This window comes from Vanessa cardui, chromosome 18 (genome assembly GCF_905220365.1).
Source record: "Vanessa cardui chromosome 18, ilVanCard2.1, whole genome shotgun sequence".
Classification (NCBI taxonomy): domain Eukaryota; kingdom Metazoa; phylum Arthropoda; class Insecta; order Lepidoptera; family Nymphalidae; genus Vanessa; species Vanessa cardui.
Window position 1 is genome coordinate 5,802,089 of NC_061140.1, and position 25,674 is coordinate 5,827,762.

Genomic DNA, 25,674 nt, shown 5'->3' on the forward strand with positions numbered 1-25,674 from the left:
AAGGCGAAAGAAACTTTGCTTGTCCATCTGTATATTGCTCTTTCACAGCCATACTAATGAATCGAAATTAAGGAAATTAATTATGAAGCAAGTTTGAACTGCGCGAAATTGTACGCGTTTGAATTTAACAAAAAATTATAGCCTAAGTTACTCCTTATTATATAACTTTGCCAGTGAAAGTCTCATCAAAATCGTTCCAACCATTCCAGAGATTAGACGAAACAAACAGAGAGACAGACAAAAGTTGTAAAAAATGTTATTTTGGTATATGTACCATAAAAAAGGCTATTTTAATATTGCAAACAGACACTCCAATTTTAATATATTTATAGATTAGTATGATAAAGCTAATATTTGCAAGATTAATGAACCATTCTTTCCAAGGGATCCCAAAAATAATAAACATAGAAGCCATATTCTTTTCGGCGCGGTGAAACTCTCGTTCCTTTTTTCCCTCTTTGCAGCTCTACTCAGTGAGATCTGCACCCTTTTTTTATTTTGTACCTGCAGTGACTCAAAAAATAAAAAAACAAATATAGTATCGTATTCTTAATGTAGCCATTTTCATGTTATACCTTTTACACTTTTTAGTACAAAATTAAAACATACAAAATACGCAAAACATAAATCCATTTGTTACTTGTTTGTTATGACCAGATTCCAAGGTCAATAAAAGTAAAGTAAAAAGTAAAAAACTTTACTTTTACTTTACTTTACTTTTTTTAGCTTAAGGTTTTCATAGATGTTTTCGTTAAAATTCCTATGAATTTCGCAAATTATTTAAGCTGTTCTATTGAAATATTAGTACCTTAAATTTATTTTTTTCGATCAATAAATGTTTCGATTATTAGATGTTGATTAGACTTAATTTGCGATAACCTCTGCGTGCTGTTACCCAATCATAATTACTACTTGTCAAAGTTACGCCCGGCTGGATAACGGCTGGCACTATTGCTTGTGCCTTCAACGATAACACAACTATAATGTGTAAAAATATGTTATAATCAACGTGAGTTATTATACTATTTAATTCTACTGACCTATGATCCATATAAGAGGAATAGTCCGGGGCCTGGAAGTAGCGATGTTGGAAAAGTTTTGCCTTAGAAAATACGTAAATCCTTAGTCGTTTGTATTCTAACCAGTCGTATCGAATTCTTTCCATGATTATAGGGGTTACGGAATAAGGAGTATCCCATGAGAATAACCGCCGTGACCGAAATCGATCAAAAATACATCATCATTATGTAAAGTTTATTCACAGATAATAATTTAAACCAATAGAACAGTTTTCCGAATCAATTTAACACTAAAGACAGAATAGAACTTTACAGAACGAGCACAGATCAAAGCGTTGTTAGATTAAAATCCTGTGTACCGTGAATTCAAAGCACATAGAGCTTTATCGATTATTTTCATCTTATTGCGTTGTACTGATACACACCACCTTAACTACTTTAAGGCAAAACCGCAATGGAGAATGAACCAAGCTAAATTTACGCAAAATAAATGTAAGATTAAAATAGTACCTGCTCAATTGAGAAATAAGTTAATTTAAAATTATATCCAGGTATAAATTACAAAAGTATTTACTGTTATAATGAAACATTTTTCGCACGATGAACTAGTTCCAAAGAGTTTCTATTTAGCGGTGAAAGATTTTTTTTCGTTTTTAGCCAACCGCAGTGCCTGCGAAACCGAATATGAACGACATTAATTTTGTAGCAAACTGAATAACAAAATAAATATTCCCAAACTTAATTCTGGGTAAATATAAATCGAAATTAAATATGATTAAATCTGTAACAGAAAGAAAATGTTACAGCAAAACACTAAACTAATCGAGCAGCATCTGATATTATAAAATAAAATTAATTTAAAATATTTCAGTTATTTTTTATCTGTTGACCATATGACCCAATTTATTCTAAAACCTAGACTTCCAGAACATTCATTGTTCTGGCCAACTGCCAGATGTAACTTCGAAAATTCACATTTATCAAAAGTAATTCTTGACTTTTAACATAGTCTTGCTACCTTATAGTAAACCTAACAGTTAGTATATTCCAAGGCTTTAGTGCTTTATATTGTAAAGGATTTTATATATGTTCAAATTTTGACTATGAAAAATACTATAAAATTTTTGAGCGTAATAATGTAAGTTACAAATCATACAAAGAAATTTAATATCACAGACAACATACAGTGACGTAACAAATCTTTTAAAATGACTGAAAGTGTAATTCTTGGACATTATCCAAATTTTCTTGACCAGTTGTTGAATTGATTTAGAGGAATTGAATTTAGGGAACAAAGCTATCTAAAAAAGCAGATTTAACTTACACAGTTTCGTATGATTTCTTGATTTGATTCATTATTTCCGTCCGCTTGATGACAGCCATGTGTCGCGTTTGGGATCAGGGATCTTCGATCATAGCAAATACTTATATAGTCAATACAATCTCTTGATTACACATTTGCGTATGTATTTTCAAACCTTTAATAGGGTAAATTACAATGTTTGTAAAGAGTGCTGTTGACGCTTGTAATAATGCTTTTCTCTATGTAGTACCAAGAAAAAGAAGACAGTGTTTTAAATTATACAGTTAAGGACGCAGAGTATAATAAATTACTAAACGTCTTATTGCCCTGGTTTTTATCGTAGGAGATGGTAACTAGTCTTTTTTGGCCATCTATATCTATCTAAAAGTCTTATATACAACTAGCTGTGCCCGCGACCTTTTACTCGTTTTAATTTAACAAAAAGAAAATATTATTGTAGCCTAAGTTACTCCGTATTATACCTATTAGTTATCTGCCAGTCCCGTCAAAATCGGTCCAGCCGTTCTAGAGATAAGCCGGAATAAACAGACGGACAGACCGACAAAAATTGTAAAAAATGTTATTTTTGTATATGTTCCGTGTATAAATATATATGCATTGGAAAAAAAGGGCTATTTTAATATTACAAACAGATATTCACTTTATCATACGTATAGATTAAAAATAACAAATGTAACTATTAAAAAAATAAATAAACTCTATACATAACAAAAAGGTCTTAGTGTTTGCAGACATAACTACAACTAATTATTCGATTTCACGCCGACAATTCTCGGAAGAAACTCAACATAAACTAGAATATACAATTCAAATAAGTAAGTTACGGAAAACTTCTAGTTAAATTCTTGCAATTATGAATCTTAATAGTAACAAATAGAGTGAGATTCAGCATCCGTAAAAGTATTATGCACATTGTAAGTTCATCACACCCTAAGTAACTCAATACAATTTACCAGATTTGTAAATTGATTGTAAATTGATTCACGTTATAGATTACTGTACCGCTTCTATTAGACACGTATTCGATACTACATAACCCAGCGATGTAATGAAAAACTTGTCTCACCAACTATCCGTATCAGCAAAGTTAATTTATCCGTCCTTGTATTCGCTTCGATGGTAAAATACCTCAAATACTTGTAGCTTCGTAATTTTTTTAATTTAGTCTTCGAGTTCTAAAAGAAAAACTATTAATGCGTGTTACTTGATAAATAATTCCTGATATTATCGTAGAAGATAAAAAACCTGGAGTTAGTATTCGTTGAATTTCCTGTGGAAAACATAACAATTCAATTTAATTTAATTACCATACTAAAGTAAATTACTGGAAGAGAGTACTGAGTTTGTTACTGGTTTTATCCGGTTAAATCTACATTACGAACCGGTGATAACTTTAAATTAATGTAAAATTATGAATCGTAGCTATATAAAGTACATTTTGATTTAAGCGTAACAATGGGCTGTAACCAATTAGACTTGTATGGTTCAGTGCGTTCAAACATACAAATATTCCTCTACATTATTAGTATAGACAAAAGAGCCGAGATGGTCCAGTGGTTAGAACGCGTGCATGTTAACTGATGATTTCGTATTCAAATACAGGTAAGCACCACTATATATATATATATATATATATATATATGATTAATTTGTGTTTATAATTCATCTCGTGCTCGGCGGTGAAGGAAAACTTCGTGAGGAAACCTGCATGTGTCGAAATTCTGCTACATGTGCATTCCACCAAACAGCATTGGAACAGCGTGGTGGAATATATTCCAAACCCTCTCCTTAACCCAGCTGTGGGAAATTTACAGACTGTTACTGTTACATACGTAATTATTGATATATAACCTAGTTTATTTTAGTGAACACATTCAGTCAGCACATTACTCGCATTCAGAATCCAGCGAACCAAATAAATGCGGGCGATATCGTACTAGCGAGATAAACATTGCACACAATTACGTGCATGCTATGAATCTAAACATAACTGCTTGGCTGTAATAAATAAACATTTCGAATGTAGAAATGTAAAAGCATGTATAATATCCCACAGCTGGTACTGGACTAGGTTAAATGGTGACACATGCGTTTTTTCATTCATCGCCGAATTTTAAACACAAATTCTGCTAATAAGATATGATTTATATTGATTTCGTTCCATATGTTCATATTTCTTGCAATATATATGTATATTTATTTATAATAAAAAAGAACATGTCTAATAAATAACTATTAAAGTTAGGTCCGTGAAATTTAGGCGAGTAGGATCGTTTTATTGTGTAGACACCCACTAAGGAAGCGTTTTAAAAATTTTACCCTAAGGGGGTGAATTACACTCCAATGAGAGAACAAAGAGCCCTTAAATTAACGAAATATTTTATGTTAATCTGTAAATAAATTCAACTTCCACGGGCAACAGCTAGCTGTGTATATTGTTATTTAAGTTGGTTTTAAATAATTATGTTTTTTGAAATATACTATTTATTCTTTATTCACCCTATAATTGGACTGAATGACCTTTGATATTCTACGTTTAAATAATTTATGTAAAAATATAGACCTAACAAAACTCTTAATACATGTGGTACCGTCGTTACTTCTGATTTTCCATAACACAAGTGCTTTAGCTACTAACATTGGGATCAGAGTAATGTATGTGATGTTGTCTCATATTTATATTTATTTATTTAATACAATAATATAATATAAGTGCTTGTTTTATTTGATAATTAAAACATGTGAAACAGCATCGCAATCATACGTATTTAACACGTAGGTGACACGTATTTATTTAAGTATTACAATAAACTTAAATATATTTTAAAATGTATATTTTGAATGTTAATATTATTGAACTTTTATTTCAAAATGTTATAAGTTTGGAAACATATTTTTAATATTGCAAGAAAACTTTAAAACCTGTCAAGTTACACTAACAGCCAACTCGCAAATTGAACCGAGTAGCGACTTGCAAATTGCAGTCAACTCGACTCTTCGTACAGCGTAAACACGACGGATGCTAAGAAAGTGAAGCGTACTTTCGTTTATTCATCCTTCGATATATGTTTCCGCAAACTAACGCTTCATTTGCTATGAAATTCCTGCTTGAAAATACACACGAGCGCATTTCAATAGGATTGGATTGCATGTGAACTTGTTTTTATCAATAAGCATTGAGTTACTTTCAGTTCCTAAGTTTTAAATCTGTTCTTTTAAAAGATATAGCCCGTAAACGTCTTACAGCTGGGCCTTTTTCCACAAAAAGGTTTGGTCTTGAGCTTATTTCTCCATCCAGCAATACGGTGGATAAAAATATAAAGGCAAATGCAAGTACGAGAATGAATGTTAAATTTCATACCTTTTTCGTATATTATCTATTCATTCTGATTCCAGATATTTTTCCGTCTTATGCCCAATTCTCATTCAATACCGAAAGATAAGTTTTTTTTTTTTTTTTATTTTATAAATAATTACAACCAAGAAGGTTATACATGTAGGTTTATTTCCGTCACACGATTCTATGATGATGATTGTGAATTAAGAATGTTCAGCAAAGTCCTTCTTCCCAACTTTGGGATGGATTTCGGGCCTAATACACCACGCTGCTATAATACAGGTTACTGCATATACAACACAATTCAAGTAACATATGTGTTTCCTTACGAATATGTAAAGGAAAACATCCTTCAACAGCAAACGCGACATGAATTATATGCACAATCTAACTAGACTTGCGGCTTGAACCGCGCGTAATTTGTACAACTTTATCCATAACAGACAAACAAATTTAACCCCCAATTTTACCCCCCTTGAGGAGTGAGCAAAAATAGTCTATAACCTTCCTATAGACTGAAACTATCTCCATATCAAATTTTATCTAAATCAGTTCAGTAATTTGAGCGTCAAGAGGTAACACTTATAATATTTGTATAGACTACATCAAAATTCAGCGATGATAGACCGAATTTGAACCCGAAATCTTCATTTAATATTCGTATTCTAGCAACTGGGCGAACTATGCTCTGTATAAAAGATAATATATAATACATCTACTTATAGTTTAATTAAATAATATGTAAAGACAAGGTTAAAGTAACTTCAGACTTGTTTTCTTATATTGTTTCGTGTTCCAAGTTGTTCGGTAGGACGAGAATGGTCGGTTTTTAACGCAACTTTATAAATTAGACTTTGGTACTTTGAAGAGCTTTTGAGAGGCAACAGAGGAAAAGAAAATGCTATTATGATGGTATACTCGTTGTTGTTTTTATATATATACGAAACGAATACATAATACTTTGTCATAGTAAATGTTGCTTCATGTAGAATTTCAGCATCATTTAAAGTACTCGATCTTGTTTCGGATTAATTTATATTTTTTCGAGATGTTTTCGATTTCGTTAGCCGAGATGGTCCAGTGGTTAGAACACGTGCATCTTAACCGATGATTGCGGGTTCAAGCCCAGACAAAGCATCGGAGGAAAAAGAGGAAACCTGCATGTGTCAAATTTCATAGAACTTCTGCCACATGTGTATTCCACCAATGTGCATTGTAACAGCGTGGTGGAATATGTTCCAAACCTTCTCCTCAAAGGGGAGGAGGCCTTAGGCCGGCAGTGAGAAATGTACAGGCTGTTATTGTTGTTATATATTTTTTCCAACAACGTTGCTTTTTTAGTGCACAGAATGGGATGACAATCTGACAAGACCGGAGATAAATCAAATAAAAACCAACGCCTTTACGCGCATACACGATAGTGTAAGTTACTTATAAAACGTGCTAACTTTTTATTGGTTCGACGTGATAAGAATCCAGGTCTCCAGTATCAGTTACACGCTAGTCATTAGTGATGAAACCAACGAGGCAGAAAGTTAATATATGTAGACTATATTTGGTAATTTAGTGATAATTTATACATTCAGAACAGATGCCGGCGAATATTACGCGCGATTGACTATGTAATATAAATGACTGTATATGCTATTAAACGCAGTCAGTAGTACAGTATGTTGTAAAATTTCCGCATCGTTAGTCTAGAAGCTAGTAGTAACTTGATGTGAAGCCAGAAATCCCGAGCTTTTAGATTCAGTCCCCAGGCCGGGCCGATTCTCAGTATCAACTCTTTCTGTGAGCCTCGAAAAACAAACTCTTACTGTGGGCATTTTGATTTACATTCCCATTGGATTATGAGAGTGAATATACTGTGCAGCTGTATTTGCACACACAATAATATGTTTATTTTTTTAACCTGACTTTTTCAACCGTCTTCAAAAAGAAGGAGGTTATCAATTCGTCGGTAATTTGTAAAAAAACATATTTCTTAAAGTATTCAGTATTATTTTTTGCTAGATATATTGTAGGGTTTTCTTTGCTGACACCGGCTCCAAAAATAACAATAATTTTAGCTACATTATATAATCGTAAATCGACTTTTAAGTAGTCTAATATTTTTCATTTCATTTTACTTAGGTAAACTCTAAGAAATATTTTGATATGTAATTATTTTTTCTTGCTTTTTAGTGCATATTAATTTCTTTTGAAATAGTATTATATTTGAAGTCGTTTTTTCTTTTTGTTAATTTTTTTTTATTTATCTTTATTATGTCACACACACAAACAAGAATATAAATGACTGAATTGAATTGAATTTTCTAGATGCTAATTTCATCATGTTACAGTTGACTTTACAACATATTGCTGAATAGAATATTCATGTCATGTATTCACATAACATAAATCAAAGCACGCAGCTTAATGTGCTTAAAAGGAAGGCCTGTTATTACTTAATGACAAAATTTCTTCTAAAGGTTTTCAAACGTTTTCAACTTATGTTTATAATGTTTTATTAAATGAGCTAAAATGTTTTTCATAATTATTTATTCGGTCATCTTGAATGTATACTTTTATGGTAAATTCTCAGAAGAGAGATTTTACGGAGCGAAATAAATATGTAATGTGTTATGAGAGATAAAAAAAATTGATTTTTTTTTTATTTTTTTTTCTAAGTTTACAAACACAAAATCATTATATTTATTATTCTAATGATGATTATTTATTATCAATGTGGAACGTGGAAGTAATTCCAATTTTAAAAATTGAAAAAGTGTTTCGTGGCAGAATTTCACCTAAACAAATCTTATTACCTCGGCTATCCTGTTAATGTATTTTCATGACGTTTATTTAAAAATGTATTTTTTGGTGTAGTAGATACTTTTTGCTTGACCCACTTTTTGAATATTCTACCTACAAACATCAATTAAGTATTACTTTCTTTTGCACAAAACGGCACAATCTTAGTGGTACTTTATTAGATTTGTGCAACACCCCCTTGTAGGTACCACTCATTTAGATTCTACCGCCTTACTGCTTTAGTAATTATTGTTGTATTCCGACTTGTAGAATATCTAAATTGTCAATGTTGATGATGTATTGGTGTTATGTAAGAAATTGTTTTACAGCACTAATGTTTATTAGGGGTTGGTATTAATCATTTACGATTCGTATATTATAGGTATACTAGCTACGCCCGCAACTTTGTGCGCGTTTGAATTTAATAAAAAAGTTATTGTTGAGTTCGCAGATTTTACTGGACAGTATTTATACATTTCAGCGTAACTTCATTCATTATTTTATAAATAATTCTAGAATAAAAGTAGCCTAAGTTACTTATCACTTCAGCTATCTGTAAGTCAGTCCAGCCGTTCCAAAGATTAGCCGGAACAAAGAGACAGCCAAACAGAAAATGTAATAAATGTTATTTATAGCAAAATATATAATAATATGTACCATGTACACGTAATATATATTCATTTAGTAAAAAGCAGTTACTTACAGAGACTCCAATTTTATTATATGTATAAATCATCAACATCCATCATGCTCCTGACCTTATCCCAATTTTATTTGGGGTCGGCGCAGCATATCTTCTCCTTCCATACTTCCCTGTTGGACGTCATCTCACAAATAACATTATCTCTTAAAATATCTTCTTTAACACAATCCATCCATCGTTTCTATGGTGGTTCACTGCCTCTATAATATATGTATATAAATATGATATATAAATAACGTCGACTTGTAAAATATACACGGAATTAATTTAATACTGTAGATATAATTGTGTTCTATTGAATAACAAAATTAAAACAACCAATATTATAATTAATAACACAAATGTACATTTGTAATTGGAAACAAACAATACCGCACAGCTTTACCCTGAATCATGAGAAGTATTGGTGTGTTGTAACTTATAAGTCACGGCACGAAGCGGTGCACATTATTGAGTTAGCAATTTTGATCCTGGTAACCTCGTTAGTGCGTGGATGCAAAGGTTTATTAAGCCGCTATAAACAGATTTATAATCATCGGGAAACGAGAAATCATGTCTCGTAAAAATATAAATATACAAAATAGATATACTGGATAATGCTAAGTTTTTTGGATATATTTTTTTGGTTTTTACTTATCATTCAATTTATCAAATAATCGATACTAATATTATAAATGTGAAAGTACTTCTGTCTGTCTGTCTGACGTTCTTTCACAACAAAACCAATGAAATGATTTTGATAAAATTTGGTTTTAAGCAAGTTGGACAAGGAAGGTATAATAAGCTACTTTTTCTCCAGCACTAACACATTCCATAGAACGTGAAACCGTGGGCGACAACTAATAATGTATATGCATACGAAATAACAATCATAAAATTCAAGTGAAATAGTATAGCGGGAATTGAGTGAATTATAGGTCTATCGAGCTACGAGGCACTCAATTGCTTAACGTCCTAACTCAAGCCTACTAATAAGGATGATTTTTCATTTTGAACCTAAGAAGTAGGGATTTTATTTCGGATAATTACGTCACAAGAGCAAGTATAAATTTACGTGTATCCCGTTTACTAACTAATGTTTGGTAACTTAAAATTTCTAGATAACAAAATCAGTCATTGTATTTTTAAACAATTATTATTATTTATATTGGAATTTGAATCGAGAGTAAGGCAGTTCATTAACGCCAAGCTAAACCATAAACGACAAAATATTATCAAAGTTATTTCGAATTCGTAATTAAATACATTGTTATAATTCATGTCTTTCATAATCGAAAATAACATATAAATGTCTCCTAAGCCGCAAATATTATTCTAATTATCGTAAAACATTAATTATGCTGATTGCAGACGAATATATATATATATATATATATATATATATATATATATGTATTTTAACCGTTTAAAATTCAATTCGTCTTCCATTTTCAAATATTTGTCCTATAGTTGCTTGTCACTTTGACATTGACATTTGATAATAAGATGTCACGATGATTCTGATAAGCAATCGAGTCACTCGATTTAGAAATATTAGTTGCTGTATTTGTATTTCTCTAACAGAATACTGACAATTAGCATTTTGTAATATAAACTAGCAGCCTTTTAAATTATTTGATAACGTTGATTCAATGTGACAAATTTTGATCCATCTCACAATTTTCCTCATAAAGATTAATTTTGGACAAGAAAATTCGATACCTGTATTTTATATTAAAAACTATATCAAATTTAATTGTTTCCTTATATAAAGGGTAATTGAAACAAATATAAATGAAGAGTAAGCTTTACTTCTCATTACCAATATAACTTCGAAATAATGTCTTGTATATTATAATACATTAGCATTAACTTGCCATATGTACCATTATATGGCAATCAGTTAACATTTCGTATTCATTAATATCGAAATAATTACATTTACAAGTCGTGTCAGATGGGATTAATTCAGACATATATTATGTCTCATTTATGTATAGTCGCTTTTCTACATATACTTGTATACGTCGTACTCAATTGAATATGTGTTGTTTAATTATTATTTTTGAAATAATTTATCAAGTCAAATTCAATACCGTATTGTATACATTAAAAACACGCGGCAGTTTTAGATTTAAATCAAATTTGAAATTTCCAAGTAAAAATTACTTATAACATTTTATGGCACTGGAATTTAAATATTATATAGATACAGAAAAAAAAAACCTTTTTTTTTAATCCCACGTACACTAAGACTTTATCTTGTAAGCACAACCGTTATTCACTCATACTAATGCACGCCGATAATAATATAACGTTGCCTTCGTTAGTGAATAGATCTATAGCTATTGTTACGTTAACTCTGATATGGTACCGGCTTCCGTCTTTACTAAAACTGTCATGTTCCGGTGGACTAGAATAGAACCTTATTTTTACGCAGTAGAATAAATCGATTTAAAAATATCCGGTTTGGGTTTGAAATTTTTGTATGAGCTGACTATATTTGTTTTCAAGGCATGTATCAATACCGTCAAGCATTTAAGCGTTACAATGAGCTAATTGGGAAACCAATTCACACTTAAAAATCACCAAGGCATTGGTGTTTAACAGACGCCGTATAAGTTTCGAATTATATTTGCATGTTACAACCAAGGGCCCCAAAGTCTCCCCTACACAACGCATATTTATAAAAGGGCAAGCGAATGATGAGAAATGTAATTAATTACAAAAACATGACATGTAACCCAAGATTTATGGGCCCGAACTATCAAACAATTATATTTGAAATGTGTATAGCAAAGGTACAATACAGGTGAGCTGTAAATTGCAGAGATGTGCCATATGGACTAAGATCGATCTGGTACCCGTATGTAAATGCCTCGGAGGATTGAATCACATAAATTATTACAACAGCTTAATATCGCTTTTGTGTCAAATATTGACGTACAAACGTATAACTAAGTTAATATAATATATTTGTAGGAATGTTATGTAAAATATAATAAAAAAATATTAAAAATACGGGTCTATTAACATAATGTCAAAATAAAGCTACTAAATACTATAAATTATACTAATAAAAGACTAATAAACTGAGAAAACAGCTGCGCCTTGCAGCTTCACCTGCTTGAAATGCTAAATTTAATTGTTATTGATTGGATATGCGTTAATGTCACGTTAAACAAATACTTATCTCAACAATTAATCTTTAATTAGATATTAATTATTAATTCTCAGTGATTGATTGATGTTCTCAAATGTTTAATTACATACCTGTCTAATGGTCTACATATGAATTTCACATTAAAAAGTTGCAAGTTGAAAATCTATAAATTTATGAAATTGAGTTTTTTTATATTACAAATAATATACAAGTTACATAACGGAATCACAAGTTTTATTAATTTGTTTACTTAGAAATACATTCTCAGATTGATGAAGCGTGATGGACTTATGAATTTGGATGGCGATATCCTGATTCCGAACGAACTATGCCGCTGTCACGTTTCCCGCCAAAGTGCCTGCCGCCGAGCGGCCGCCATCTTGAAACGTGATGCCTGACGCCTGACATACCCGTTGATGCTTTTCTATTTAAATTCGCTCTTTTATTTGGCGGCAATTTTATTTTAATGTTGTTCTTAATTTGTTGTAGAATCTTTTGTTTGTACGTTAAATGAATGACGCCGTATTTATATTAACCAACAATAAAAGTGTGGTTGAATGGTTATTACAGCAATATGAATTTGCAATGACATTTTAACATCGTAAAAGCAACTTTAATTGTATAGATATTATTTACTTCCTAATAAGAAAAATGTTAAAGATTTTTTGCAACGTTACAAAATTAAAAAAATATATATATAAATCAAAGTTTATTTCTGACAGATACCGCAATGATACAAATTGAAGTAGTCAGTTGAACAAAGACAGTGAACTAAAACCACAATTCAGTTCAGTAGCCGCTTGAAATACCGACGGCCACAGATCACTAAGTTCGACTCTATACTTACCATCGACAATTTGATCCTATTTGTATTATTTTATACCAAATTTATTCTATAAATCATTTTAATTGGTAAATTTTTTGTGATTGTTTTTTTTAAACGGAAAAAAGTGTTGTTAATTAAAAAAGATATTATTTTATTTTTATCATTTTGTCTACAATTGGTGATTGAAATTGTAATTATTGGTAAAAGTAGTACAGAAACTATTTTTAATTAAGACCTTAATGATAATAATTTTTATGTAAATAAATGCATCGTTTTTTAATTATATATAGGTTATATATAAGTTTAGAGAATAATTTTAACATTAATTTGTTTTATTAACAAGAAAAACTATATAAAGTCAAATGATGTTTATTTTTTTCTTTTGAATTAAAGTTCTATAAACACAACAAGATTTATATTAACTATCCTTTGTAGCGTATTTCCTAGAACCATCAACCTTCTTATTTCAACTTAAGTTTCCATTTAGAATAGAATGTTTATTTGCTATATTGTATTAGAGATACCAACTGCTATCAACGTGTATTAACGTTTACTTTTAATTTAATTTGCGTTTAGTTTTAAATTGCAATTCAGCAAGAATAATTTGCAATGTACTCACAGACTAAGTATCCTATATATGTTAATCCTATATATACATATATATATATAACTTGTTTAAATAATGGAAAATTAAATAAATATAAAATTATTAATAATAAAAATATTATATTCAATCTAGAGGGGGTATAAATACAAATAATTATAGTTTATATCTCGAATCAACATGTAAAATATATGTAATACAATAAAATAAAATGGTACCAAGGTTTTAATTAAGTTTACCTTAAGTTCGTATTCAAAGCCGAGATGGAAATCTTCATTACACCATAATTAATTATCGGTCTATCTGTAAGATCGTGTTTTAATATAAGTTTACCTGAGCTTAGAGCTTAAACTATTAGTATAATACCTTAAAATGAAAATTGAAATCAATTAAACTATTATCGAACTTTAAAAGCTGGGGCGTTTCGAATGTGTACAAGGAAATTTCATTTGCAGAAAATATCGAAAGTTAATTATTTTTATGACTCGGATTTTATTCCGTGTTTATTTATTTTCATTTATTCTACTAATATTTGAGAATATTTTTTAAACTGTTCACACGAATATATTTTGGTAAAATTTTGCTCACGCATTGTGTGGATTATTCGAAATAATGAAATTTTCAGAGGAATGACAATATTTAATCGTAAATCCGCCTTTACGAGCTCCTATCAAGCAACCTCATGGCGCCATATTTATTATCTAAATTATTTCATTTTAAAAACAAAAGACTGTTTATTTATTTTTATCCAACCGTGCTTTTTTAGTTTTGCATCATTCGAATGGTTGCGTACAGATATATATTTATTGTACAGTTTTTTTTTTCATAGAACATTGGTCAAAGCGCGTACATGTTAACCGACGATTGTGGGTGTCATCCTGTGGGCGGCGTAATCCCAGGCTGTCACCAGTGAATTAATCATCAAAAATCAAAGTTTAATTTTAATTTGTTTTTAAGTTCATTTATTACTCGTTGGTGAAGCAAAACTTCGTGAGGATATCTGAATTATTGTGCTTCATTTCAATAAAAATTCTGCCGATTGCGTATACCCCTGCACCACCCTGCTTGCAACAGCGTAGGGGTTATCTCAATCCTTGAACCCGAGTTACCCGAAATCCGTAGAAGTCAATGTTTAAATCTTAATAACTTCTCATATTTGTCTTATTTTTCGATGTATTTTTTTGTTATCTGTACCCATATTAATAATGGGAAAGTAACTCTATCTGCCAGTAACGCTTTCATTCCTAAACAACTAAACCACTTAAGTAAGGCCACTTTTATACGGATGATATAAAATCAGCAAAGCCGCAGCACACAACTAGTTCAATATACATTTGAAATTTCATTCCAAGCGATATAAATAAATATTTTCTTAATATTAAAATTACTGAAAGCAGGCGTAATGTAAATTACTCCAGAAATACTTTTGGCTGTGAATATTTTCGGAATTTAGACGATAAGGCAGCTTGTATTCCGAGAGCGTCGTTATGAAGCACGAAGGGAAACTCTTATCGCGTTTCGTAAAGTATTGAATTAAATTGAAGGTTATACCAATATACGAGCCAAATGTTCGGTTTTATTTTCACTATGGAATATATTATGACGCTAGGTCTGCACTTACGTTTATTCACTCGCATAGAACACGATTTGTACACTATGAATTTACTTGAAGTCTGTATTTATAGAAACATTAAAACAATTTTAAAGATATTATGTACAGTAAGATTGGCCAAATTTTCAACACAGGTTATTATAACATAAATATATAATAATATAAATAATAAAAAATAAGCACATAATAGTCTGAATACTTTTTTATGAGTTAGTTTAATTCGATATTTAAATTTCAATTTTTAATTTGTTCTAACAACAAAATACATGTACAATATGGTACAAATAAACGCTACAAAAATGTACTGTCTATTATTACATTCAAATCATGCTTTGGTTTTGCATTCTTGGATTTTATTTCTTATATTACATCGTTAATTGCGAAACGCAATGTCGGTGAAGCAAATAAAAGATAATGATAAAATAAGGATTTTTTTTTTGAATAATGTGTATTATGCTGGCACAAATATATTCAAGGAATAAACAAAGCTTTTGACGTAAATAGTTTTCTTACGTTTTTCTATATTATCCATGCTATATTATATATTATAAAAAATAGGGCTAAGTAAAATGGGATTTGGTGGTAGGGCTTTGTGCAAGTGCGTCTAGTAAGGTACCACCCATTTATCAGTTATTCTACCGCCAAACAACAGTACTCAGTGTTGTTGTGTTCCGGTTTGAAGGATGAGTGAGCCAGTGTAACTACAGGCACAAGGGACATAGCATCATAGTTGGGTACCCAAGGTTGGTGGCGCATTGACGATGTAAGGAATAGTTAATATTTCTTACAGCGTCATTTCTATAGGTGATGGTGACAACTTACCATCAGGTGGCCCATATGCTCGTCCGTCAACCTATTCGATAAAAAAGACTAAAATTTTAGAAGTAAATGCTTTGCTTGGCAGTGATTGTATCTATTTATTTAAAAAATATAATTGTATAAAGCGGGTGGTATAACAGGAGCATTTTGCTCCTTTCATATATAATACTAACATTTAATACGTAATTCCTCTACCAAAAATTATTTAAGATCACGAATCATTAACTTATATAATTTTAATATACTAATAATATCATAAACATTTATATAAATTTATTTCATTTCAGATAACTTAATATTTTTCGAGTGCATAATGGAAAATAAATTTATATGCTTATGTATTTTTAAATTGAAATCTAAATTGAAAGAGTGAAATGAAAATCTGAGTGAAATGTCACAAATAAATTGCTTTGTAAATGGAACTTATATATTAATAGCGTAAGGCGATTTTGCCCCAGTGATTGTGGGACAATAACTGCATGTAGAAAATCGGTTATGGTCTTATTTTGAATAGCTCTAGCCGTAAATGTACAGAAAATTAAAGAGGATTCTTAATTGCAATTTACTAAATTGTTAGGATTTAGCAAAGAATTAGCTTTAGAGAGCGGAAAAAATTACTGGCCAGGTAGGAAGTGGCAATATGGGAGTATTAAAAAAAAACACAAATGTAAAACGGATTGGAAATTTGTAAAAATCTGTTGAATAAACGAAAAAGTTTCGTATGCTACATACTAGTTTTATTTTAAAGTTATTCGATTTATATTATTTTATAAATTAATCTCAAATATTTATATTTTATGTATTTAAAAATTCCTACTTCATTGAATTGTGTTTTGAAAGGATAATTGGCGAGCATTAGCAAGAGCCGGGCGTGGTGCAGACATTGAAATACGAGATCTCGCTGACCAAGCTTTTCATAACAGCTAAATGAGTCCTAAACGAAATATATTTATCAAATTATAATAAAAATATCTAGAGGATATCTGGAGGCATGTGATGAATATCCAGGCCAGGGCAATAGTAAATAGTAGAAGTCCGGAATTTGGCTATGTTACACTACCATGCTTCGTAAAGCAAGTGAAGTCACATCCCTTAGGGGGCAAGACATGTGAATTTAGATTCAGTCGTCTCAGATTTTCATTCATTATGTTGCAGAACGACAAGAGTATGCATTAGTTTTTTTTCACTTATTTAAGCAAAAAAATATTGAATTAGGGGTAACCTTAATCACTTTTGTGACGTCCTTCACAATTTTTTTTTTAACAAACATCATTATATCAAAGATTTTTACAAGTTTTTGACATAATTATTACAGGAAGCAGCGCGGAGTGCTGCTTGATATTTATCAGCCATAAACACGCGTCAATTTAATATAAATATCAATTTCAGTATAAAATAAAATCTTTCGTCCCAACTAACGATTGGACAATTAAAACGATGTAATCAATTAATATATTTTTGATGTATTTTACCCGTAAAGAAAAAAAAAAAGTAAAAGTAACAGCCTGTAAATTTCCCACTGGTGTGGCTTGGAATATCTTCCACCAAGCTGTTCCAATGCGGGTTGGTGGAAAGCACATTTGGCAGAATTTCAATGAAATTAGACACATGCAGGTTTCCTCGCGATGTTTTCCTTCACCGCCGAGCACGAGATGAATTATAAACGCAAATTAAGCACATATATATATATAGTGATGCTTGCCTGGGCTGGCATACGAAATCATCGATTAAGATGCACGTGTTTTACCCAATGAATTTACCCGTACGAAGACAGAATTAGCGATCAGTATAGTATGTATTGTAATAACTTTTAAACTTCGAACAGGTCATTTAGATGAGGCTACAATAATAGTTAGCATGAAGTTCATCTGACAATGAAGCTAAGTTCATAGTTTTATAGATACTTTTAAGTTCATCGATTTATGATTATTTATATATTTTATATTATCTGACTTGTTTCGATGAGTATCCATTTTACAGTAACAATTTTTTTTTTTATGTACTTATTTATGTTACTACCTTAAGTCAACATTAATTAGTGATTCTCTGACCCTATTTTGATATTTCTTCATATCTTACACTAAAATACTAATACTTGGTCAAATTTCACCCTAAAAGCTTTCTGACTAATTAAAAAAAATATTGTAGAAAAACCTTGTAGAATAAACAGGTTCTATTTTTATTCTCGTTAAAACTGACAAAAATATTTAGCTTACGAAATATGTTTCATCTCCGAAAAAAACATTTTTAAAATAAAGTTTTAAGTTAGATATGATAACATGTAAATTTATCCGCAACTAAAACATTTTTCCGAAGATACGTTTTCAAGTAAATTTTATAATTTATATTCTTATTGTCTTGATACAACCTGTAACCAAGCTAACTACACATTTCATATTTCATCAAAAATATTTCACAGAAAGACGACTTAAGAAGTGACATATTGACTTAAATATTGACAATACAAGTCTGAAAAAGTGATTTATTTTTTGGTTTGACATTGTCACACAAAGAAAAACTAACAACTTCTCAATTATTATAGAGATACTGTCAAAATATTTATCATGTAGTATTTGGACTTATAGTTTTTTGGATTTATAAAATTTTATTGACTTTGCCTTTTGACTTTCATATACTCTGTAAGGTAAAGATTCACTGTGTCACTGTGTTCATTGACGATTTTCTCGGCAGAATTCGCCTTCCAAACCTATTGTTACCTTATATTTAAAAAAAATATTAATATCTAGATTTTATACCTTAAATCCACCTGCAAACTACAACAAAACAAAGTACTTGTGGTAGAATAATTGACGAGCAAGTAGCACCATTAAATCCAGCACAATGCCCTACTAGAGAGTAAATTTTTATAAAAGTTAAATTCAAGAAATTAGGTACAAAGGTAAATATTTAAAAGATACACAGAATTATAAAAGTGAGCGTAAGAAAATTATGAATTTATTAAACAAACAAAAGTAACGTAAGAATAAATCTGCTGGGAACACTTAGAAAAACTCCTCGCTCAGGTTTACGACGCTATATTTTCGTAGGCCTACGCTTGTTTATCTTCAATATATCGCGATCTTCGTTTCAATATTACTGATATTTTATGCATATAGATAATAAACAGCATTTACTATTCATAAACCGTTTCTGTCACGTTGAAAATTATTCTTCACAATAAATATTGACGTGTGTATTGCTCTTGGTTTGATAATGTTTTATAAGAAATCATTTATTTTGGATTTTATTTATGCTAAAAGGCAGAGATTATTTCGCCAATGTTACGTGCTACAAGAAATCTTTTAGAAACTATTCAAGTGAGAAACAGCTACTTCCGTAAACAAAAGTATTACCTTTATAAAAGTCAATTGACGAATTCTTAATTCGTAAATGTTTCAGTTTGCAAATGCACTGAATATTTGAATTTTGTGAATTATTTACGTAACCTGAGTAACATATGTATTATGTTGTTATTATATTTCCTAAAATTTACATTTGTCTAGTAATTATTTGTCATGTGAATTATTTGTACAGTCGGTAGTTTCTGTAAAATGAAATGTCATTCATAAAGCCAAAAGATATTTTTTATTTCAATGTAGGTCGGTTGACCCAAAAGAATAACTAAAAAATATGTAGAAAGTCAAATTATATTTTATGAAATGAAAATGATATATTTTCATTTTATGATTTATTTATTTATTATTGGCAAAATAATTTGTTTATGGAAAAAGTAGTTACGCTTCAAATAAAAACATGATTCATAACTTTGTCTTAATTATTTTATCGTTTTTTTATTCAATTAATATGATTCCACACGACAAGCTTTAATGAATGAAATTGAAATTGTTGATAAATAAATCATATAACACTTTTAAACCATCTCACGATTATGATCATATCTTTGATATTTCAAAATATTTGTTGATTTTCAAGATTTCCTTTTCCATAATAATCAATTGCCATTTGAAAGCATTATCACTTAACACCACTGACTCAGTGGCTTATGATATCAATGTTCACCTTCAACTATAATCCACGTAGACTAAACTTGGATGACAATTCATAAATATAACTACGCACTGAGTCAATTAACAATCTGCAATTCCAAAAGACCCGTTCAAAGTATCATTTTGTTCTGAGTAAACCAACAGATATGATCATATGCGATTTTTGATTATTTGTTATACAAACGTGTTATGTTAAAAAACCCATTTATATATATTTTTAAACTCGCGGCAAGTCCCTGCCGGCTATGTAGTAACAACTAAAAGAGGAAAATAAATAAAAAACTTTTATTATTGTTAAATTTTCCGAATTCACTTACCTTTATTTATTTAACGGGTAATACTCGACATGTTTTAAAAAGATTATAGGTCTCGTCATCATGGTGTGAACATAAAATATTTTATAAAAATATTAAAAGTTTAATCTTTTATTTTTATGGTATATATGTATAGGGATGTAAGTGGTAAACAAAGCACTCGAAGAAAAGGGGCAACAAACGCCCTTGGACATCTGCAACACCAGAGGCTTATAGTTGCGTTGTCGCCCTTTAAGAAACTAGTATTCATTTAACTATCTAGTGCTTATATTTTAAATAAAACATTAATAAACATCTCATATTTTAATGAATGTGTTATCAAAGTTTACAAACATTAGGAATATAATAGTCTAGAATTATTTTGAGGAAATAGATGAATAAACGTTAGTTTTATTATTAACGCAAATAAATAAACAGGTTGAGATGATCTAGAGGTAAGATGATACCGAATGAAGCTAAGTGGTGAAACAAGCCTTAAAATGCGAATCGGACAAGAAAAGTTCCACAGTACCACCATGGATAAAAAAGTCATGGACAAAAAGGCTCATGTCTGTTGTATGGTCTACTTTAATATTCATTTATTTATATTTCTAGTATTTGGTATAATACTGGCATCAGATTATATCATCTGTAAAAAAAATGAAATGTGTTACTTTCAGGGTTCATGAGTTACCCCGTTTTTCTATCACCAGGCTGTAACAACCTGGTAATAGAAGAACGGGGACAAATGGGATGACACCTTTATCATTTGAATACAGAACCCAAACAAGACCTTAGTTCAGACGGTACTGGTGGATACTTTTACTTCGAATCAAACTTTTACGTCAGTGTAAGTCTCAATTAATTTACCTCTTCTGCAGATGATGTCTTTTCGAAATATTTCTTTGAGCTTGTGACGGTATATTTATTGCCATATATTTCTTCTAGATATAAAATTTGTTTATTTGATACTTTTACTTCAAATCAAACTTATACGTCAATGTAAGTTTCGATGAGTTGACCTCTTCTGCAGATGATATCTTTTCCAATAAGTTCTTTTTGCTTATGACGTCATATTTAAAGCCACATTTATTGCCATATGTTTCTTCTAGATATATTTTTTTTACTAGTGAGTATCTGGTAATCTTGGAAACAAATGGAGTAATTCTAAGTAAATTATAACTGCTGAGTAAGTATAAAATATAATTTCCTTTACTAATAAACAGCATGAAGCCGGGGTCGCTCGCTAGTTTTGTATATAAGAATAAATAACTTCCACGGAGGAAGTTACACAAGATAATAAAATGAACTATCAGTTTCATATCCTCTATTCTTTGAATTTCATTATTTGAGGGAACGTCAAACCCGACACAAACGGAACGGATCGACTTTTCCTAGAAACAGAAGAGTATCATTCCAACTAACAATGATTTTTACTAAAAAATAATATAGAAATTCCAGTAACATATAGTCAACATTCGAGCTAGGAATTAAGGATAATACGTGGAATAAAAGCTATACAGTGATTCAACGAGTCTTGTATATAATCAATACTTCTATCCTATACTAATATTAAAATGTAAAAGTAACTTTGTCTGTCTGTTTTTCGCGTTTTAGCGACCAAACCAGTGAATCAAATTTGATGAAATTCGGTGTAAAATCTAGCATAAACCAGAAGAACATAAGTTACGTTTTTTATGACAATCAAATCTCTAAAAAGCGAAGTCAGGGGCGACAATTAGTATGTATATTAATAGCCTATGTATATTTAAATACATAGGCTTAACGTCGTATATGTTATCCTGACTTCCATTATCAAGGTTAGATAAAGAAAGTATATAAAACCTCAAAAGAGGTTTTACTGGATTTGCACCCACACCTTATAATGATATCCATGAATTGTATCAACAAGGCTAACATACCTTTATTTCTACGTAAACATTAAAATATTTGTGTACTGAGAGAAAATATATTACGATATATTAAATATTTTAATTATATCTTTTAAATAATTAGCGCTTAAACATGCTGAATATTTTGTATTTAATGTCTTTGAAAATTGTATTTAATTATGTTTAAGTTAAAAGGTATGAGATAAATATTTTGTACATGACGTTATCAAAGTGAGTAATCTGATTTGTATGTTACATAAAACATAAAATTTTGATTTTAAAATACTTTTATAATAGCTATATTTATGTTTGTGACAACCGTCTTTATTGAATAAAGCTCGATTATTTTGCTCCTGACAAAATAACATAAAGTAACAGCCGATAAATTTCCCGCTGATGGGATATAGAGGAGGCCCCTCTTCCATTACGGAGAGGGTTTGGAACATATTCCACCACGCTGTTCCAATGCGAGTTGGTGGATTGCACATGTGGCAGAATTTCGATGAAATTAGACACATGCAGGTTTCCTCACGATGTTTTCCTTCACCGTCGAGCATGAGATGAATTATAAAAACAAATTAAGCACATATGTATATATAGTGGTGCTTGCCTGGGTTTGAACCCGCAATCATCAGTTAAGATGCACGCGTTCTAACAACTGGGCCATCTCAAAATAACATAACATAAATTATTTCCATTCAAATAATAAATATTAACACAAAACTTCGTACATCTAAGGGAATTATGTTTGAAAACTTTTATTTGACTTAAATTCTGTTTGTATATATATAACTGGTTTTAATCCAACTTTACGCGGAAACAATCGAAAAACTGATAATATACTTTATGCAGTTCATCACGCTTTACTTCACAGGACCGTTATAAATATTATAAAGCTTCTTCTTTTTTGTCATCATTACATAGTATAAAACAAAGTCGCTTACCGCTGTCTGTCCCTATGTATACTTAGATCATTATTAAAACTACATAACGGATTTTGATGCGGTTTTTTTAATAGATAGGGTGATTCAAGAGAAAGGTTTTTGTGCATAGACATAGACTATATAGTAGATTCACTGATAATTTAAGAAGTATCTAATGTGATATCGAAATGAAACACAATATTTGCGTTTACATTACAAACGCTGGCTAAACCTGATCTATGAAATCAAAATCAAAATAAACTTTATTCAAGTGGGCTTTTATTTATTCTTATATTCATTTTACAATTAAGTGAAGCTACCACCGGTTCGGAAAGTAGATTATACCCAGAAGAACAGGCAAGAAACTCAGTAGTTACTCTTTTTCAACATTTAAAAAATACAAAGTCATGTCAATTATTTAAATTAATATATCCTGTCTGGAAGTCTACAGGTATTAATTCCACGCTTTTTTATCTGTCTTTGTCATCTGCACAATCTTGTATCGTAATATGTCTGTTTTATTAATGTATTTTTTATAAACGATTTGAATTTACGAAACGGTAAAGTTAAAAAATGGCTCCTTTATATTGCACCCTATTGGCGGGTCGCTTGTATTTATATATTAGTCAGGTGTCAATCGCGATAAACAATTGACAAAATTGCATTATCTTGGTAAACATAATCTCGTGGCCACGATGGAATTAACTGTTTCGAAGTGAGAAAATTAAAAATGTTAGGCGATATAAAAAACTATATTCATTAAGTTTTAAAATTTAATTAAGTAAGTATTCTTTTCATGATATAAATATTAAAGGTATTTCATGTTTAAAAAATACCAGTGGCTTAGGTTTGATACTGAGAGAAATTATATGTTACTTATTGATTATATTATTAAGACATCTATTTAAATAATTTCAACCTATTTTTGCGATTTTTATATAATAATATCTGTTTTTAATTATAGCAACACTAATAATACAAGCATTGCAAATGGGATATTGTTATAAACGTCCTATAAATATAGTCAAAACATACAAAATACTTTTTTATAATATTTATTAAGAAAACGATCCGTAATTTTGTCTGTGTTATTAAAAAATATCCTTCCTTTTTTAAGTTAACATTTAGTGACTTTATTTCTATTATTTGCAAAACAAATACAATTTTGAGACAGGAGATATCAATAATTGCGTATCTCATACAGATTGTTAGTCAAAAATTGTTTAAAAAATGAAAGCTTTATAAATACTGCTAAAGTTATAATAGAACCAACATAAAATACGTAAATTCAACCTCATACTGTAAGTTAGCTTGCATTCATTTAAAAGAAATGATAAACCAAATTTTTTAAATTATTTTTGCCATGTTACATGGAGGAAAATGTATTTTTTGATTAAATAATTATTAAGAACGTTCATAACCTCAACCGGCGTGCGAATTAATATGCAAAACAAGTACAAAACATTGATTCCTAGGGAGATTGTATTGTTTAGGAAGTAGGCACATCTAGGGCTATTTTAATCGACTACAGAGCTGTATTACAGTCATAAAACGGGTTTACAGCTTTAGCGTCAACTTTGCTAGCGTCAAACAAACTCCCTTCCGCACTGATCACAAATATTAACGTACCTATACGTTAAGGAACGCTATAAACTCGAAACGCACACGAGATTACGCCACTGATATATCTATATAAAATAATAATTCTGATTATGAAATTGAAAACATAAATTAGAGGACAACGGCCGAAATGTCACTTACCTTTAGCACGCGGCCACGTAACGCACACACACACAAGCGTCAACCACCAAATACATTCATGTTGCACTACGTAGTAATAGTAACTGAACACATGTATACGAGGCACGTGATCAGCTGTTCTTCGCGATAATCAATCGGTGATACGCGCGGGGTATTTTCGGGTGGATAAGTGACGATGAGGTGTTCAGACGCGTGGTGGAGCGGCCGGCGGCATGACGAGCTCGTGCGGGGCCCGCCGCTCAGGCCGCCTCACTAATCAGTAATCGTTGCCGGGATGGGAGGCTGCGTCGCTCTCCCCTCCCGCCCCGCCTGCCGCGCGTAGCCTACACCCGAATGTCGTAGATGCGCACGTAGGCATCAACTATGATCACAGAATTTCCTTTTTTCATAACAAATTATATTTATGTATAATTTTCTATTACATTCAATATAACGAGAAAATAAAAGTCTAATCAAAACTAGTTTCTTTTTTATTACAATAATAATATATAAAAATACAACGTTCCTCTAATATTATGATACAATAATAATTATGTGTAAACAAAAAGTATATAAACAATATATTCGAGACACATTAAATAGAGACTTATTCGTACGCTAAAACATATACCACATCTGC

General features: G+C 30.5%; 1 protein-coding gene across 1 annotated transcript in view; it reads right to left on the reverse strand.

The window, feature by feature from the left end:
* LOC124537168 (Down syndrome cell adhesion molecule-like protein Dscam2) overlaps positions 1-25,290 on the reverse strand; it is a 253,873-nt gene extending 228,583 nt beyond the window's left edge. Inside the window, exon 1 of the mRNA XM_047113890.1 lies at positions 25,056-25,290. The gene's annotated coding sequence lies outside the window, so the exon portion shown is untranslated. The remainder of the gene's footprint in view (positions 1-25,055) is intronic.
* Positions 25,291-25,674: the final 384 nt, after the last annotated feature.